We start from the raw sequence: 13873 nt of genomic DNA on the forward strand, positions 1-13873 counted from the left end.
TGCACAAACAATTATTCATTGACACTAATTTGACAGCTTATACTACACTTACCGCATTGTTGAACCATGTATACCACCAGAATCCACCGGATTGACAACTAACACGTGATCTATTTAGGGGAAATCTCGTGAAAGTCCCTAATTACCTTAAGCGGACACTCATGATACGTGGCTTTAAATTGAATGGTTTAAGAATGTAACTGGATGGTGAGGCGTACTTTAATCGGCTCGACTTTACTGAGAAACTCGAGCCCCTCGTGAGAAACTACATCGCTTGAGCAACGCTTGAAAAAGTAAGAGTCAAGAATATTGAGGGACTCTATGATATATGCCGGTATTGAATGCTAACGAAACGAGGAGTGAAGTTTGTGCAACGTGTCACATCGCCACACACTGATTCACCGTGTTTGTGCGATAGGGTTTTTGGACCTGTCCACCAGATGTTGAAAGGAAATTCATTCCACCAGATGTTGAAAGGAAATTTATTCCAACTTGTGAAGTTATTGGTATACTCATTGTTGGGGTCCATGGGGACATCGATGATCATTTACCAGTCAGCTGTAAGTAATGTCACAACAGAAGGAAAGGAACCATTTCCATACCCCTATGGCATACTGATTTTCCTGGTCAATTTATGTACACTCAACCACAGATCAAAATGTAGAACTTTGGTTGCAGGTGGAAAATAAACACCTTTTTACTCAGTTACAAGAGATTCACCCAGCTGGGATAAAATGTTGATGTGAATGTCATTTGTACTAACTTGTTCATCAGGTATTGGACAATTCCAAGTGTCCAGATTATGCAGTTGTCCTCTTGTTCAAGTTTACACGTTTAGGCAAGTTCCACAACGTCCTATAATCTATTACTATATCAGTGTGGAATAATGCTTATATAATATTTTTCATATTCCAGGCTTTAGGTGTATTGTATTTAACACCTGCTTGTTGGTTTTTGCAGGCCATCTGGTCATACTGGTTTATCCACTAGCAGTTGAATGTGATCATGGTACATATGTAAGTTGAGACCATGCAAGAACAAAGATACAGGTGTCATGAATTTCAGGTCAGTTGACGTACAGAAGAATTGTATTATTGCAATTGTTGTTTTTTTAGTTATCAATTATCAGTGACCAGTTTGTGATAGCGTACTTTTGTTTGACCAATGACCTAATCTTCTGGTTTACATGCTTACCCAACAGTTATGTTACTCACTTAACCTGCATATGGGATATATATATTTTTTAGTTCATTTTGATTATCCATCCTTTATTGGTACAGCCTGGCATATTGATTTTTTGCACATTCTCTTTTTAATTCAGTGCCTGCTGGATTGCTTCATCAGATATCGAAACAGGTGTCTTTGGTGTTGCGACCGATGTTCCAGGTCAGTTTGCATATGTGTTTAATTTAAGGTTGACTTCAGTGCCTGCTTATTCTTTTACAGGTCTCGGTATCGAGTGTCATGAATTTCAGATCAGTTGACGTACAGAAGAATTGTATTATTGCAATTGTTGTTTTTGTAGTTATCAATTATCTAATCCAAAACAGCCAAGCTGTAAAAAAAGTGTGCGGCCCTCAGAAAGGCTATGGTGAAAAAAGATGTGAAATCCAAGGTGGCGGCCAAGAAATGGCTGTGATGGTAGGTTAATGGTAAAAATTTTAATAACGACCACACTTTTTTTACAGCTTGGCTGTTTTGGATTAGATTTCATTTCTTTTTGTATTTGTATACCCCAAAGCCGGCCTATGGCCAGCTTTGGGACTTTTTTAACCTATGTTTTTTTTCTTTACTACAGGAAGAAGAAAAGATGAAGTAGATGTACTTTAAATATTTTATCAGTAAATGTACAAATGTAACCCGGTCTGCGAAAAGGGCTCTTATAGCCTTTCCAATTATCCATGTTTGGCTAATCATAACTCCTAATCTACTAAAGCTATCACCATGTAATTACACCCATAGCTACTCCCAGGTTAGGGTTGTTGAGTGACCAAATTGTAGGCTTGTACCATATTCACCAGTCAAGTTATGGGTTACCATATATATGCAATTGGAAAGGCTATAAGAGCCCTTTTCGCAGACCGGGTCACCAATTATATATATATAATACATATGGGACCGGATTTGCGAAAAGGGGCCTTCCACACACATCCTATTTGCCAACTTTGACAATTGATAACTTCAGATTGGAAAGAGCTATTGCCTTGAAATTTGGGCAGTGGTGATTTCTTTGCAGCTGAACTCTCCACATGATGATTTCTTTGTAGCTGAACTCTCTACAAGGTAATTTCTTCTAGCTGATCTCTCTACAGGGAGATTTGTTTGTAGCTGAATTCTGTACAGGTGATTGGTTTGCAGCTGAGCTCTTTACAAAATGGTTTCTTTGTAGCTGAACTCTCTACAAAGTAACTTCTTCTAACTGATCTTTCTACAGGGTGATTTGTTTGTAGCTGAACTATCTACAATGTAATTTCTTCTAGCTGATCTCTCTACAGGGTGATTTGTTTGTAGCTGAATTCTGTACGGGTGATTTGTTTGCAGCTGAGCTCTTTATAGAATGGTTTCTTTGTAGCTGAACTCTCTACAAAGTAACTTCTTCTAACTGATCTTTCTACAGGGTGATTATAGATTTGTTTGTAGCTGAACTATCTACAAGGTAATTTCTTCTAGCTGATCTCTCTACAGGGTGATTTGTTTGTAGCTGAATTCTGTACAGGTGATTTGTTTGCAGCTGAGCTCTTTACAGAATGGTTTCTTTGTAACTGAACTTTCTACAAGGTGACTTCTTCTAGCTGATTTTTCAATAGGGTGATTTGTTTGTAGCTTCACTCTCTACAAGGTAATTTCTTCTAGCTGATCTCTCTACAGGGTGATTTGTTTGTAGCTGAATTCTGTACAGGTGATTTGTTTGCAGCTGAGCTCTTTACAGAATGGTTTCTTTGTAGCTGAACTCTCTAAAAGGTAACTTCTTCTAACTGATCTTTCTACAGGGCAATTTTTTTGTGGCAGAATTTTCTGCAGGGTGATTTCTTTGCAGCTGAACTCTCTACATGGTGGTTTCTTTGTAGCTGAACTCTCTACAAGGTAACTTCTTCTAGCTGATCTCTCTACAGGGTGATTTGTTTGTAGCTGAACGATCTACAAGGTAACTTCTTCTAGCTGATCTCTCTACAGGGTGGTTTCTTTGTAGCTGAACTCTCTAAAAGGTAACTTCATCTAACTGATCTTTCTACAGGGCAATTTGTTTGTGCATTTTCTACAGGGTGATTTCTTTGCAGCTGAACTCTCTACATGGTGGTTTCTTTGTAGCTGAACTCTCTACAAAGTAATTTCTTCTAGCTGATCTCTCTACAGGTGATTTGTTTGTAGCTGAATTCTGTACAGGTGATTTGTTTGCAGCTGAGCTCTTTACAGAATGCTTTCTTTGTAGCTGAACTCTCTACAAGGTAACTTCTTCTAACTGATCTTTCTACAGGGCAATTTGTTCGTGGCAGAATTTTATACAGGGTGATTTCTTTGCAGCTGAAATCTCTACATGGTGGTTTCTTTGTAGCTGAACTCTCTACAAGGTAACTTCTTCTAGCTGATCTCTCTACAGGGTGATTTGTTTGTAGCTGAACTCTCTACAAGTTAACTTCTTCTAGCTGATCTCTCTACATGGTGATTTGTTTGTAGCTGAATTCTATATAGGTGATTTGTTTGCAGCTGAGCTCTTTAAATAATGGTTTCTTTGTAGCTGAACTCTCTCAAGGTAACTTCTTCTAGCTGATGTCTTTACAGGGTCACTAGTTTGTAACTGAATTCTCTACATGGTGGTTTCTTTGTAACTGAACTCTCTACAAGGTAACTTTTTCTAGCTCATCTTTCTACAGGGTGATTTATTTGTAGCTGAATTCTTTACAGGTGAGTTGTTTGCAGCTGAGCTCTTTAAAGAATGGTTTCTTTGTAGCTGAACTATCTACAAGGTAACTTCTTCCAGCTGATGTCTCTACAAGGTCACTAATTTGTAGCTGAGCTCTCTACATGGTGGTTTTTTTTGTAACTGAACTCTCTACAAGATGACCTCTTCTAGCTGATCTTTCTACAGGGTGATTTGTTTGAAGCTAAACTCTCTACAAGGTAACTTCTTCTAGCTGATCTCTCTACAGGGAGATTTGTTTGTAGCTGAACTCTCTACAAGGTAACTTCTTCTAGCTAATCTCTCTACAGGGAGATTTGTTTGTAGCTGATCTTTCTACAGGGTGATTTATTTGAAGCTGAACTCTCTACAAGGTAACTTCTTCTAGCTGATCTCTCTACAGGGAGATTTGTTCGTACCTGAACTCTCTACATGATGGTTTCTTTGTAGCTGAACTATCAACAAGGTAACTTCTTCTAGCTGATCTCTCTACAGGGTGATTTGTTTGTAGCTGAATTCTGTACAGGTGATTTGTTTGCAGCTGAGCTCTTTACAGAATGGTTTCTATGTAGCTGAACTCTTTACAAGGTAACTTCTTCTAGCTGATGTCTCTACAGGGTCACTAGTTTGTAAATGAATTCTCTACATGGTGGTTTCTTTGTAACTGAACTCTCTGCGAGGTAACTTCTTCTAGCTGATCTTTCTATAGAGTGACTTGTTCGTAAACGAATTCTCTACATGGTGGTTTCTTTGTAGCTGAACTCTCTACATTGTGGTTTCTTTGTAGCTGAACTCTATAAGGTGATTTCTTCTAGCTGAATTATCTCTTTCTATAGTTGCATGAATTCCCTACAAGGTAACTTCTTCTAGCTGATCTCTCTACAGGGTGAATTGTTTGTGGCTGATCTCTCTACAGGGTGACTTGTTTGTAGCTGATCTCTATACAGGTTACTTGTTTCTAGCTGATCTCTTGAATTCTCTTCGGGTGACTGCTCTATTAGGATGACTGCTCTATTAGGATGACTGCTCTATTAGGACGACTGCTCTATTAAAGTATCTCGATCTCGCACTTGCTACACTAAGTTGGATTTCGTGTTATAACTCCGTGGTTTTAAGTCTGATTCTTCTACACCATTGAAGAGCCTTTCTAAGATGATAACTCCATCTGTACAGCGATTTTCAAAGCCTTACCCCAAGCGGTTTACCTGGTAGGCGTGGCAAGCAGTCGTTTTTTATTAGCTAATCTCGATTGCGTAATTGTTACACACTGTTGGTTTTTTCGTTGTATCTTCCTGGTTTTTATCTCGATTTCTTTCAAACCACAAATGGTTTGAGGTTCAATAGTTAACCTATTCACCCACCGATTTTCAGCTTCTTCCCATACGCGGTTTACCCTGTAGGCGTGACAACATATTGGTGTTATTTTTCGTGAATAATCGCTCATAACTCTTTGCCTGTTTATCGTATTCCAGCCAAAGTTGGTACCGAGATGCGCCTTTATATCCCCCTTCTGTGTGCCAAATTTTAAGGCAATCGGATATGGCGTGCGAGTTTTATAGCAGTTTTTGTAAGTGTGCGACAAGAAAAAGAAAAATAAGAAAAAAACGAAGAAACTGAGCCAATCTTTGAAGTCGCATATCTCGGGAACGCGCGAAACGATTTCGCTCAAATTTGGAATGTGGAGTGCTGCAGTTGGGGGGGCATGTCCACAGCAAAAATCGTCTTGTTTCATCAAGGAAGCACAGAGCTACGGAGGTGCGAAAATTGTGTTTTCTTTCTTCCTGTCAATATACTCACGGGTGTTACGCGCCGGCTTCTTGGGCCGCACGACACACTACCGTGTGTCTTGATCACTGTATACTAGTGATGGGAATTTGCAGGTCAGTCTACTCAGATGTATCAGGTATAGTGTTGATGGGTTCAAACAAATATCCAGTGTAGACTGTAGTGGCATCAAGGGTGTTATTTTCTAGGTCAGTTTACATGTTGTGATGTTAGTGATTTTTTCCTAGTACCCAGATGTTAAGTGTATTGTATTTAATGCCTAGCTACCTGTTATGTTTTTAAATTATGGTATATCAGTGTAGACGGTACAACAGTAAGCATTCTTGTTGTAGTAACTATTTGTTTCATAGTTATGCTGTTGTCCTGGAATGGCACAATTTTTGGGCAACCAGTGTGAAGTCCAGTGGTACAAACATTGTATTATGACCAAGTTGTGATAGCGTACTTTTGTTTGACTAATGTCCTAATGTTCAGGTTTGACATGCTTACCCAACAGTTATGTTATTCATTCACTTAGCCTGGGATATAATTTTTGTTCATTTTGATTATCCATGCTATTATTGATACAGCCCGGCATATTGATTTTTTATACATTCTCTTTTAATTCAGTGCCTGCTGGGTTGTGTCATCAGATATCAAAACAAGTGTTTTTGGTGTTGCGACCAATGTTCCAGGTCAGTTGCATGAGTGTTTAATTTAAGGTTAACTTCAGTGCCTGCTTATTCTTTTACAGGTCTCAGTATCGTCATGCTGACATACAAGAAATCATCACTATTGTTGGAACTATTTTTAGTCAAGTCTTGATGTGATGTTGATTAACGTTGTTACACATTGTTGTATGTTTACCATATGGCAAGAAATTTTCATGGCCATCATGAAATTTGAATATTGTGTAAGTTGTGTGGAACAACCCCAACTCATACATGGTCACTGGCAAACCACGAACCACATTCGAGCCACTACACCACCAACCACATTCGAGCAATCCATTACAAAATTTTGTTGCACCATTTGTGTGTGCATAATACTTAATGAAAGCCACAGCACAAGCAACATGGTAAACACTACATAGAGGTGGTAACCCCTCAAGGCTTGTTACCTTTTGTATTCACCTTATCGGCCTTTGTGGTTAATCTATTAACACATATCTACCATAGCAGCAAAGGCGACAAAAACCCTTAACTTTTTGAAACGTAGCCTTAGTAGTTGCTCACAAAGAGTTAAGAAATCTGCATACATCACAATGGTGAGGCCACAAATGGAATATGCATCAGCTGTGTGGGATCCATACTACAATTCACAAATTCAGCAATTAGAGAAGGTACAACGTCGTGCAGCCAGATGGATTTATGACTATAGTAGATTTAGCTCAGTTTCAGCAATGTTAAATGAATTATCCCTGCCATCTCTTGAGACTCGTCGCAAGATATCTAGATTACAAGTCCTGCACAAGGCACTCCATCACCAGCTTGCCATCTGCATACCATCATATTACCTACCACCAACGAGAGAAACTAGATCATACCATCCATTGCATCTCATAATTCCATTATCATCCACCAGATCATATCAGAGCAGCTACTTCTCAAGAACTGACAAAGAGTGGAACACCTTGCCTGTTAACATCATTGAAACGTCTGATCCAGATTCGCTCACATCACTTTTACAATCATATTACTACACTAGTACTAGCTTGTAATTAGTCGAACAATTGGTTTACTGTATGTTAAGTTAGAACTGTTTTTTGTTGTTGTTTTTTTCCTGAGCATACCAGCAGGGCTGACTGCTCAGTACAAATAAATAAATAAATAAAAATATTAAAAATTACATGTAAATTAAGAATTGAAGAGTATGCTTAAAGCACCTTCGCTAGTGATTTTGTTCTTCACACCATAAGACAACTGGCAATTTATAAACGCTCGATTGGGGTGTGGCACTAAATGGAATTTAAAAGATTTCTGCTTAAAACGCCATCCCTAGGGAACTTACGGTTCAGCCCGTTGTCACAACTTGTTTATCAGGCATTACAGTTTGTGTCCACGTCGTGCCTTTAAAAGTTATTGTAGGGATTAGAGGTTTGATTGAAGAAAATACGCGTATAGGCAAACCAGGATTGGATAATGTCAGTACTAGATGGACTATACAAACACGACTATGTTGACTGGTATAACGTGACAGCAGTTGTAACATAAGGTAGAGAAATAAAGTGAAATACGCCTATTTTTTATTTTGCGATGGTTACTTTTTTATTTTAGCGAGGTCGCAAGAAAACTATGATGATGACTCCTAAAGATTTTTTTTATCACGTAACGCAATACAAATCTATTGAGAGATGTTGCGTAATCTAGGACTAATATTGCGAAACCAGCCCTACACGTAAATAACTCACAGTAGTGGCCGCGCGTCTTTTAATTGGCGTGCGCTTTGTAGTTTCTTGGCCGCGCGAAACGAAATACGCTATGAAAACAGGTAATATAACGCAAGTTACTTTACTTACAAACGTAACGCGTTACCTAAGTAATACAATTTATTATTATTATTATTATTATTTATCTAATTTATCAAAATGACAGGGTGGCACCAAAGGCATAGCCTGTACAAGGGTGCTTCCCTAAACACATACATTACAAAAATAACACTACAAGTATAAAGAATAACAACACAAAAGTACACTACAAAAAAAAAGAAACAATAGTCACAATAAGCAAAACACACACAGAGACTTAAAAAGCTACGTACAAAAAAGATGATAGATGGAGCGACGAAAATAATTTACAGATTTAATAATGAGTGTATCAAATGATACAGTGTTCCACAAAAATACAGTATTCACAAAAAAAGAATAACGGTGACTGTTGATAGAAGATAGTAAAGGTACAATAGACAGTTCATGAGCTCTGGTGCAGGAAGTATTACAGCGATAGTAATCATAAAAGTTTAGAGATGTTCTGTTGTTGAGGATATCATACAGTGTTGACATATGTCACACCAGTTTATAAAAAAGGAGACAAATCAGATCCCAAAAACTACCGTCCAATATCACTAACTTCAGTAATCTGCAAAACCATGGAGCACATCATTGTCAGCCAATTAATGAAACATCTAGAGTCAACCAACATCTTAACAGAAAATCAATTCGGCTTCAGAGAACATCACTCCTGTGAATCACAACTGCTTGTGACTGTCAATGATATAGCCAAAGCAATAAACAATAAACTACAGGTAGATTTGGCAGTACTAGACATCTCCAAGGCCTTTGACAAGGTTGCACATGCTCGACTTCTAAACAAACTGGAGTATTATGGAGTGAGAGGAAGTTTGCTGGAATGGTTTGAATCATTTCTACACAACAGAACACAGCAAGTAGTAATAGAAGGCCGTTATTCCATATCTTGTGACATAACATCTGGTGTCCCCCAAGGCTCAGTTCTTGGACCTGCCCTTTTCCTAATATATATCAACAACATAACTACAAACATACATACTGAGTTGCGACTGTTTGCAGATGACATTTTAATTTATAGGCCTATACACTCACCAAGTGATCAGAAGATTCTGCAGGATGATATAACTACTCTTATGAAATGGGCAAATGAATGGCAGATGGACTTTAATGTATCTAAATGCAACATCTTACAAGTTACCACACACCATTCCACCAAAACATTTACATATCAAATGAATGGAGTGCCCTTGAAATCAGTAGAAAAGATTAAATATCTTGGAGTTTACTTGAACAATAAACTTTCATGGCACGATCACATTGACTACATATGCAACAAAGCAAATCGATTACTTGGTTTCCTAAAGCGAAATTTACATTCCTGTCATAAACACTTCAAAGAATATGCCTACAAACAATTTCTGCTACCATCTATCGAATATTGTTGTGCCATCTGGGACCCACACCACCAAAATGACATTTCTAAACTTGAAATGATTCAACATCGAGCTGCTCGTTTCGTCTTAAATAAGCCTTGGAACAGACACCACCGTGACAGTATCACAGACATGGTAAATGAACTAAATTGGCCATCTTTACAAGAACGCAGAAAGCAAGCACGCCTCATCCTATTGTACAAGATAGTTAATCATTTATTATTGGTCCCAAATCGCTGTCTGCCATCATTAAATCAAACTGCTACCAGAGCCCATCATGATCAGAAATTTAATCATATACAATCTTCAGTAAACACGTATCTCTATTCATTCCTACCCAGAACTATTCCCCATTGGAACGATCTATGTATCCCAAATCTATCTACCATTGATCTTGAAACATTTAAACAATCAACTACTCCTACTTTATAACTGTAACTTAGCACTTATTGTATTTATTGTAACTTAGTACTCACTGTAATGTAGTACTCATTGTAATTCTAGCACTTATTGTAACTTACCACTTACTGTAATTTAGCACTGGTTGTAACCTAGCACCTATTGTAACTTAGCACTTATTGTAGCTTAGTACTAATCATTACTGTAACCTAAATTATAGGCACTTATGTTATTGTAACTTAAACTAGGCACTTATGTGTACGTACCTTGTACATTAGCGTAAAAACCCTGTTGGGTGTTTGCTAATCAATAAATAAATAAATAAAAATAAATAAATAAATAAAAAGACACAGACAGATAGTTACGATGATCAGTGAGACTAGGCCAGCGCAGTGAATCAAGACAATCATCAGATGACTTACTCCATTTCCTGGAAATAGGATCCCACTGGCTCCCACATGCCCACCTAGCAGCACGACGTTGTACAGACTCTAAGCCAGATATATCACGAGCAGTATGTGGACTCCACACTTGACAAGCGTACTCAAGCAGTGGTCTAACAAAAAAATTGTAAGCTACAATTACTGTAACGAGTCTAATATGACGTAATATTTTTACTAAAAGTAACGAAGTTACTAATCTCGTTTGTAATCCTCTGAGTAACGCCTAACCACAACGAAGTAACGAGGCCTACTGAATGAAGCTTATTCACTAGCTTCTTACTTATAACCAAGATTTGCACATTGTCTAACAACGCAATCATGTCACGTGATAAGGTGGTAGTTTCACACGTGACAGCTTAAGGCTGTGGACACAGTAATATAATATGTAATATTATTACAGTTACTTTATTTTATGGGTAATATGTAACTGTAACTAAATAGTTCTGTTGCAAATAATATGTAATATGTAACTAGTTACTTTTACAAAGTAACTTGCCCAACACTGGTAATCTGATTCTTCTGTACTACTGCAAGGACTTTCTATGATAATTATTCCAGCTACACACCTATTTCCAGCCCATTGCTCTAAGCGGTTTGCCTGATAGGGGTGAAAATTAATTTTTGTATTCATAAAAAACTGATCGCGTAATTGTGACACAGGTTGGGTTTTGTGTCATATCTTGATGGCCTTTATCTGGATTCCTTCAAACCACTCCTACGATATTTACTCCATCTACATAGCAATTTTCACCTCACAGGGTTTACCCTGTGGGCGTGACGGACCTTCGACCTAATTTTACGCAAATAATCGGTCATAACTCCATAAATGTTCATCGGATTCCTACCAAACTAGGTACTGAGATTCGCCTTAATGAGCCCTTTATGTATACCAAATGTCAGCTTAATCGGAGTATGCATTTGATCGGAGTACGCCCAAGGACTAGAGACATCAAGATTCCCAAGGACCAGAGACATCAAGATGCTGTAGAGGAGGTAGGGTGTGACTTTGTTCCACTTGTTGTAGAAACATTTGGTGTTTGGTCCAGCGTTGAAACCGGGTCACTACTGCTGACCCGGATGACCCACTGACCCGGATAGCAATCCGGGTCAGACTCGGATTTGACCCGGATGTGACCCGGATTAAATTAAGCCGAGGCGCGCGATAAGAGCTATGTTTCGGGTATTCTTGAGCGAGCGAGACTACGTTTTTAGCGTTCGATTCATGTTGAGTAAACGAGTAGTTATGTGATAACTACGCCGGTAAGTTTATAATTTAAATCAGTCAGTGGGTTTGGTTCCACGTAGTTACTGTGAGTTTACAGACAGCAATTGGGTGTGGCTTCGTACATACCCGTATTGCATTTTCCCAATATAATAAAATGGGTGTGGCTCACAAAGTACTTATCCTGCTGCAAGACTAGACCTAGACTATATACAACTCATACAATAATCGATTAGTGGGCGTGGCTCCACATAAGCTTGCACACAGCAACGGACACAGTTACATGCTACAGACTGCACTTACTAATAAATGGGAGTGGCTGAGCGTGTGTTTGTAACGCGATAAGTGGGCGTGGCTCACGAAAGAGCTACGCGACTAGCGTTATTATTATTATTATTATTACTGAGCAGTCAGCCCTGCTGGTGTGCTCAGATTTGCCCGAATACATGTAACACAATTACAATAATGATTGTAGTCCAGTTCTAAAAATGTCAGCATCTGCAACTTCAACAAGATCTACTGGTAAGGAGTTCCAATCATTAATTGTTCTTGAAAAATAACTATTTTGGTGTGCAGTGGTAGATACATGTGGTAAGATGTAGTGCAGTGGATGGTACTGTCTCGTGGATCGTGATGTTGGTAGGTAGTATGGAGGAATTGTAAGTGATATTTGATGGTAAAAAATTTTGTGTAAAGTTTGTAGTCGAGATAATTTGCGGCGAGTCTGGAGAGTTGGCCATGAGAGCTGATTTAACATTGAGGTGACAGAACTAAGTCTACCATAATCATTCATTACCCAGCGTGCTGCTCTTCGTTGTATTTTTTTCTAGCTCTACAATATCTCCAGTTTGGTGAGGGTCCCAGACGTCAGATGCATATTCTAGTTGTGGCCTGACCATTGTTAGATAAGCAGATTCCTTAACTTGTTCTGAACATTTGTTTAAGTTACGTTTCAGGAAATTAAGTGTTTTAGATGCTTTAGTAACAATACTAGAAATGTGTGGTGACCAAGATAGTGACGTATTAAGGATTACTCCCAAGTAAGTATGTTGATCAGATAGATTTAAGATGTGATTATTGAGGGTATAGACGTGATTGAATGGTGTCAAGGATCTTGTACAACGTATGACAGTACATTTACTAACATTGAATCTAAGTTGCCAGGTGTTTGCCCATTCTGATAACCTATTCAGGTCTTCTTGAAGCATGTTGGCGTCTTCTGCACTGTTAATAACTCTGTAAAGTAGACAATCATCAGCAAACAAGCGGAGTGGTGAGTTGATATCTTTAGTAATGTCATTAATGTACAACAGAAACATTAATGGTCCAAGCACTGTGCCTTGTGGTACTCCAGAAAGCACCGGTACTGGGCTTGAGGATTTGCTATCTAACACAACACACTGGGAGCGGTGAGTAAGCCAAGTTTGGATCCAATTGTAACTATTACCATTAATTCCATAGAATCTTAATTTGGTTAGTAGTCGCTGGTGTGGTACTGTGTCAAATGCTTTGGAAAAGTCTAATAGGATGATGTCTATTTGTTTTTGGTGGTCTAAAGCAAAGGAGATATCTTCAGATAGTGTGATGAGTTGGGTTACACATGAATGGTTAGCTCTGAATCCATGTTGATTTTCAATTAATATGTTGTTCTGATTTAGGTGGTTCATGATAGAGTGATATATGAACTACGACTACCCTTTTTATGTACAGGACATATATTAGCTTTTAGCCAGTCATTTGGTAAAAGACTTGTAGATAGAGATTGAGTAAAAATTATATGTAATATCGGTGTTATTTCATCTGCACAGTGCTTTACGATGTAAGGTGATATGTGACCGGGCCTGCGAAAACAGGGCATGTGGGCACAAACTACACCCCATCACTCTATAGGTCATATCTCAGTATTGGAAATGTATATTTCCATTCTGTAACTTGCATCATGATGCCAATTAAATGCCTACTAAGAGCTGAAAATTGCAATGCCATAGCATAATGGTACAAAATGTTATGAGTGATGAAAGTGTGAAAAAGTAGGCAAAAATCATGTGCCCACATGCCCTATTATCGCAGGCCCGGTCACATATACGGTCTGGTCCACTGGCCTTGTGTTCATTAAGTGATGTAAGTAATTGGTATATTCCAGCTTGAGAAAATAGATATATCAGGCATGTTGGGTACATCAGTATGATTATTGTTGACAAGTTTTCTTCTGTAAAAACTGATTTAAAGTGACTATTCAAAGCATTA

At 38.3% G+C, this 13873-nt stretch overlaps 3 long non-coding RNA genes across 11 annotated transcripts; all 3 read left to right on the forward strand.

The window, feature by feature from the left end:
* Positions 1-136: 136 nt before the first annotated feature.
* LOC136250797 (uncharacterized) lies at positions 137-1747 on the forward strand. 4 transcript variants are annotated; one of them, XR_010698728.1, is made up of 4 exons: positions 137-364; positions 419-1065; positions 1322-1386; positions 1447-1742. It is a non-coding gene; the product is annotated as an uncharacterized lncRNA (long non-coding RNA). The 4 variants fall into 4 exon arrangements; XR_010698729.1 differs by having other exon boundaries at positions 137-293; XR_010698730.1 differs by having other exon boundaries at positions 306-626; positions 679-1065.
* A 3586-nt stretch (positions 1748-5333) lies between these two features.
* Positions 5334-6593, forward strand: LOC136250809 (uncharacterized). 2 transcript variants are annotated; one of them, XR_010698733.1, is made up of 3 exons: positions 5576-5871; positions 6293-6357; positions 6417-6593. It is a non-coding gene; the product is annotated as an uncharacterized lncRNA (long non-coding RNA). The 2 variants fall into 2 exon arrangements; XR_010698731.1 differs by having other exon boundaries at positions 5334-6357.
* A 5396-nt stretch (positions 6594-11989) lies between these two features.
* LOC136250817 (uncharacterized) lies at positions 11990-13310 on the forward strand. 5 transcript variants are annotated; one of them, XR_010698738.1, is made up of 9 exons: positions 11990-12148; positions 12203-12265; positions 12323-12387; positions 12457-12526; positions 12583-12666; positions 12716-12899; positions 12940-13035; positions 13088-13233; positions 13285-13310. It is a non-coding gene; the product is annotated as an uncharacterized lncRNA (long non-coding RNA). The 5 variants fall into 5 exon arrangements; XR_010698737.1 differs by having other exon boundaries at positions 12457-12666; XR_010698736.1 differs by having other exon boundaries at positions 11991-12148; positions 12583-12899.
* Positions 13311-13873: the final 563 nt, after the last annotated feature.

Source organism: Dysidea avara, chromosome 1 (assembly GCF_963678975.1).
Source record: "Dysidea avara chromosome 1, odDysAvar1.4, whole genome shotgun sequence".
Taxonomy (NCBI): domain Eukaryota; kingdom Metazoa; phylum Porifera; class Demospongiae; order Dictyoceratida; family Dysideidae; genus Dysidea; species Dysidea avara.